The sequence below is a fragment of the Lycium ferocissimum genome, chromosome 8, assembly GCF_029784015.1.
Source record: "Lycium ferocissimum isolate CSIRO_LF1 chromosome 8, AGI_CSIRO_Lferr_CH_V1, whole genome shotgun sequence".
NCBI lineage: Eukaryota > Viridiplantae > Streptophyta > Magnoliopsida > Solanales > Solanaceae > Lycium > Lycium ferocissimum.
Genome location: NC_081349.1, coordinates 34,328,459 through 34,335,274, shown reverse-complemented (window position 1 = coordinate 34,335,274; position 6,816 = coordinate 34,328,459).

Here is a 6,816-nt window from a genome sequence, read left to right as displayed (position 1 = left end):
GGAATTGCTTGTTTGAATCCAATTGATTCATTTTCAAGTTTTGACATCAGAAAGATAATGAAAATGGCTAAATTATATCCTGATGACTTTAATGAATTCAATATGGGCACTCTTGAGAATCAACTTGCAAGTTACATTATTGATGTTCGTGATGTTGATGAAAGGTTCTTCAATCTAAAAGGACTTTGTGATCTTTCGAAACGATTAGTTCAAACAAAGAAGCATTCAAAGTATCCTCTTGTATTCCGCTTAGTGAAACTTGCTTTGCTTCTGCCAATTGCCACTGCATCCGTTGAAAGAGCTTTTTTGGCAATGAAATTTATCAAGAATGACTTGCGGAGTTAAATGAGTGATGATTTTTTTAGCGGTTGTTTGCTGCCTTATCTAGAAAAAGATGTATTTGATAATGTTTCTAATGATGCTATTATTAAGACATTTTAAGCTATGAAACCTCGTAGAGTACAATTGTAAAACTCCACGGTTCTCATGTAGTGTAACTTAGTTTCTTTGTTTTTGCTTCAAAAGCTCCCAAGCTTTTGCTTTTGTAATATGGCATGTTCAAGTTGCCTTTGTTAATGGAAACCTCTTACTTTATTAGCTTTTGCTTAGTTTATTAGCATTTATTGTGGCATTTTATTGTGACTTGTGAAGCCAACACAATGAGCTCTAGAACTATAACACTTGTGCGAATTAATACTCATGTGTCAAATGCTTCTTCTCTAGTTAATTCGTTTGCTAAAAATAATGGCCATTTGATGGTTTACCCTAATCTCTAGTCCTAATATTATGACTGATCTTTTCTGCGTGTATATCTTAACATTATGCAAAATTCTACAAATATGAACTAATTTAATGTATCTTTTTTGTTTATAAAAAAAAAGCGGTGAAAAACCTATTATGGTGCTGAATAAACCTATTATGGTGCTCTACTGTGTTGTGCAGTGAGTTTTGCAGGATTAGATCTCTTTTTTTTCGTCGATGAAAAAACCTATTATGGTGCTCTGTTGTGTTGGAGGAATTAATTACTATAATTGATACCCTATACTTATATATAAATCTTGAGAGAGATGTGAAATTTTGCAGGATTAGATCTCTTTTTTTCGTTTGTGCATTTTAAATCGTGTTCTAGTTATTTGTTGTTCCTTATATCAAATTGAACTTCAATTGAAGTTTCTCTGGGATCAAATACATCACTACTATTACTTGTTTTAAGTTTCTGTTGAGAATCCTTGTGTTGTTTCTAAGTAGCACGATTCATCATTGCACTTGATATTCTTGATGATTTAATGATATCAAGTTTAGTTGACTTATTCTTCTCCAAAGAGTTCTAACTTATACTATATTATCTTGTGAAGGGATTTCTTTGATTTAAAGAAATATGTGGAGAAACCTTTTTCCTTTAAGAAAGTGGAACAGGGATGCCTTTTTCCTGGATGATGAATATTGAACTCTGATCCGACCCGTTTTTTTTCCTGATCCGACCCGCTCATTTGCCAACACTAGCGTGCTTATTTTATTTTTTGAACCCCTGAATGGAAATCCTGCCTCCGCCACCGGTTGAAATTGCAAACTTTTATAGTTATCCCTTTAACAATAATCAACTTTCATTAATAAAAAGTGCAAGTATAAGCATATATGTGACTCTGGGAGAAAAATAATAGTCCCTTCAAACTACTGTGTTAAAATCACGTCCTAGTCTTTGGCTCTTACTCTTACTCCAAGTTAACTTCTAATTGGAAATTGTCACACTATTTTCTGTCATATCAAGCAAAAGTATAGCAAATTGTTGTTGCCATTACTTCTATATCCTGATAATTCCAGCACATCATACAAAGAATATAATTCAACATCCTTTTTGAAAATAAATACCTTTTCAAATCATAACCTTTTTGCGGCGTACACTAATAAAAAGAAATCAAACCCCGAACACTGTGACAAAATTCTGGCAAGTTAAAAAAAAATTGATCATATCTTCAGTTAGATCAAGCACCCAATAATTGAAGATTCATTGAAGACAAAAAATATAAATGACATGTAATAACAGAAAATGAAAGAAAAAAAGGTTAAAATAGCAATTTTTTTAATTAAATAGAACAAATTACCTGTAATTCCATTTGCAGACATATGATTCCAATTCTCAATATTGTAAAAAGCCCTTTATTTTATATCAACTTGTGAACCTTGCAAAGTTCCTATTCCCCAAACAAATCACGCCAAGTACTTATAACGTGATACAGAAAACTCCATCACGATAATAAAGAAAATAGTATCAAAATCTAAGAAAACATCATTACTATAAAACAAAGAAAATAGTATCCAAATGTTTTTTCTAAAACGTGATTACAGAACCCAATCAATATTCTGGTTTGGTAATATTCCATACTCCATGAGAATATATATATATATATATATATATATTAAGATAATGGGCATCAGAAGTTAAGGATTAATGGAGGATGATTGGCCCCTTTAAATTCTGTAATTAAGAGTGATAAGGACTTTCAAGCATCCATGACATGCACGTAATGTTGTAATTGAAAATTAGGATATGCGCAGACGCGTGCTTTTAAAAGGTAAAAATAAATAAATATGTGGGCTATTTATTTTAATAGACTAAATGAGAGGAAAATACTCAAAAATGTCAAAAAAAAAAAAAAAGGAGAAAAAAGATAAATACCAATGGAGGCCGCAAAGAAAGAGGTGATTACACATCACCAATTGTCTTACGCTAGCTTTATATTATATATAAATTATTCTTGTAACTACATAGTGACAAATAATTAATTAATTATACTTTATACTTGTAACTAGGGGTGTACAAAGCAAACCGACAAACCGCACCAAATCGATAAATCGAGTCAAACCGAGAAAAAAACCCGACTAGTGGTTTGGTTTTGACTTGGTAAACCCGACATAATTGGTTTGATTTGGTTTTAGCTAAAAAAAAACCGAACCAAACAGACCCGACATTACGTGTATTCGATTTTTAAAATATTTTATAGATAAAAAATTTTATTCCTAAATTTTTCATAGTTTTTTATCTTTTATCATACTCATTTAAGCTTGAACTTAGAATTTTGAATGCCAATAAGTTTTATATCTCATGGATGTTAAAAGAATCAAATAAAAAATCAAAACTAACTCAATTGGTTTAATGCTAACAAAAGAAATTCAATTCTAACATTAGGAATGACAGTAATGTTGGATATCTATTTTTTAGTTTTGTATAATTGGTTTAGAGCGTAAAAATACATAACTTAATTTTTTTCTTTGTCATATAATTAATAGTACTTATTTAAGCATGACTTAGTATTTAGATTAAAGTCATTTTCTTTATGCCTTATTAATTAGCAATACTTATTTTAACCGATTTTATTATCTTTTTTGTTGAATATTTTAATACGATGTCAACACCCATCTCACATTTTGTGTTATTTTCTTAAAAAACACATTAGTTATATAGTTGTATCTTATTAGGACTAAAGAAATATTTGAAGTAAAAGTCATATATTTTGTATGAAGACTTTTCGGGAAAAAACCCGAAAAACCCAAAAAAATCGAATAACTCGAGAAAACCCGAAGTTGAAAAACCTGAATTTTATCGGTTTGGTTTGGTTTATAAATTTAAAAACCCGACGTATTTAGTTTGATTTGATATTTAAAAAATCCGACCCAATCCGGTCCATGTACACCCCTAATTGTAACTACACTGGAAGAGAAACCATCACCTCGGTGGCCTCTTCGAAAAATTAAACAACCTTTGGCCAAGGTATCTGGCTAATGAAAGTAAGTAATTTAAGCCTTAACAAATCTGAAATATGGTTCAACACATGGGTGGAGAGGCCCAAAGTGTTAACTTTGACAAAGTTTGAGAATTTAGATTACTGATTTTGATATCAAGAAATTTCTTGGCCTGCATACTGAAATTCCAATAAAGAGTACACATTTTTGGGAATTGGACTGTGTGTTGATCAAGGAGACAACGAAAAAATTGCAGTCTAGATTCAGATAAATCTATTGTTCTATGCTTGAAGATACAACAATTTTGTAACATTTCACCATTTAACCAAAGAGAAGTATTGGGAGTTTAGAACTAATACATGGCCATTGTAAATGATATACTCCATGCTAGATATGCTGGGGCTTTGTGCACTTTGTTATTTTTAAAGCACCAACTTAGGGTTGTTTTACCATTTATAGAATGTCATTACTTAATTGGGGTTTCAAAGAAGCCATTTAGATTCCACTTAATAGAATAGTGCTTTTCATGATCATGATTGTAATAGACAAGGCTAAATATAAATTACTGTGTTAACAAAGAAAAAATATTCACACAATGAGCAAATTTTACAATTGCCGAAAAAGAAAAGGCACTTCACTATGGAAGTAGTGACAACACCACAATTTTACATGAACTACTACTGTCTACTGCTATACTCTTCTGTATTTCCTCTACCTTTGTTTATTTTTTTTCTTTTTATTTGTCCAAAATTGGACCTTCACCACATAGTATAACATGAAACACACACGCACATATCATTGGTTTGCAGCCATTCGCGTTCTCGTCAATTAAGCCACTATAATAGGAAGGAGGCACACAAGGGTTGCAGGTGGTGATGGTGGTGCCTGATGAATATACTCACGCCGGTATAAGAGAGGCTGATGGACTAGGACAATCACCTGGCCATGGTGGTGGTATCACAAGTGGATCGGGAATGTACCTATTCTCCATTGGTGGCGGTGCAATGGTAAGGATGGTTGTTTCTGTTATTCACACAACAAGAACCAAAACTAGTATTACCACCATGGCAACCACAGCATGAAAAAGTAGCAGAACAAAGCCGACCACCACCACTCCATTACCACAACGTGGAAGCATGACCACCACCACCACCACCATGTGGAAGTACTGTCGATTGTGTAACCCTGGGGTTATTACTTGTTGATTCTCCTCGGAAAGTTATCTTAGTGGTTTTGGTCACCTCCACAGTATGCAATCCTGAGACATCAGACAGTTGGTCCAGTTGCATCATAATGTCCGAATTATTAAACGGATCATGCACTTTTAATTGTTCATATGGCCAGAGCTCTACTTCTCTCCCACTCTTTTCAAGCTTGCTTAGGATTTTTCCAGAGATTACTTTGCCTGAGAGGACTACTTTCCCAAGTTTTTGATCAATTTTCACTGAACGTATCCCCTTAAAATTTAGCAGCTGTTTTTCCAGTTTCACTCCACAATCCTTGCAGTGTACTTACGTCTTGAGAGCAAAGGTGTCGAAAGAATTCGATATTGTTTTTGTGATCTCTATCAGCAAATATGTATAAACCTCCGTTTTTGCGTTTCTTCAAAAATAATCCTGAAAGAAAGGCAAGAATAAACAGTTTAGAACAGCATAACCATGACTGAAATATTATCCAGTGGAGAAACTACAGAAAAAAAGAAATTGTCATTCCCATTCTCAATATCCTCTATTTTCTTTATTGGTTAACTTAATACTGAACTTTCTTCCTAAGAACATCTTATGAACCTTAACAATAAGATAGAGGACCATCATCTGGATTGTGCCATAACACCTCAAAATCAATACAGTACTTCACTTTGATTTTGGATCAAATACATAGAGAGCCCTGAACTTTCAAAAAGTTTCATTAGGTACCTCATCTTCTATTTGTGTCTATTGAACAGTTTATGCTGCACAAAATGTGCCTATTTAGCACATTGACAGTTCTAAAGCAACCTATAAGTGCCGCAATGCTACTTGCTATTGAGTTAGCAAACCACACCAATAAAAAATAAATGTAGTCCCTTAGAGGCAGATCCAGGATTTATAGTTTATGAATTCCTATAGCGACCTCAAGTTGATATTCAATAATAACTGTGTTCAAAGTCAAATATACAAAGATATTTAATGGATCTTTGTATACAGCAGAAAGATCAATCGCGAAAACTGCGACTATAACTACTAGTCCCGATTTATGAGGCACACTTTCCTTTTTAGTCTGTCCCAAAAATAATGTCACCTTCCTATATCAAGAAACAATTTAAACTTCATGAGATAATTTACAGCCACACAAATATCTAAGGCTTGTTTTGGACCACAAATTAAGTCTTTCTTTCTATCTTAAACTCCGTGCCAAGTCAAATGGTGCCACATAAATTGGGACGGAGGAGTACTATATAGTAAGTACTAACACATGAGATTTATAGTTATAAATAACACAATACTATAAAATAAATATAAACTGGAAATTGGCTCATCATGGATTTCTGATGAAATGTTTCCGACGAACCAATTTCTGACGATCATATAGATTTTCGTCCTCAAATTCTTCTTCCGGTTTGTGGGAATACACTGGGTATGTTGTTGTTGTATATTCTTCTACCGGTTGTTATTTTCTACACTAGAGCGAGATCTAACGATATTATAGATCAAAACAGATGAAAACACAACACAATGAGATCTGGTCTTGACACAACAAATTTTGCAGGTGCTATTCTTCTACTCAAAAGTAGACCTCATAATTAACAGATCAAACTCCTCGCAATTAAATTAAAAGGGAGCAAAGTTCGAAGGGCTTACCAGAGATGCTTGAATCGATCGATATATACCGAGGAAGCTATGAGGATGAAAGAGAAGACAGAGAGAGTACGGAGGGCCCTTTATATATACTTTCTTAGTAGAGACAGTGATGTAGACATGGCCGGTCACTGCTGATAATCATTAAGAAAGGAAGTGCCAAAAATGGTCCTGCACAATGGTCGGCTCTTCGAAGACGTCCGGGTAAGTTGTAAGTTGAAAGTGCATGGGCTAAACC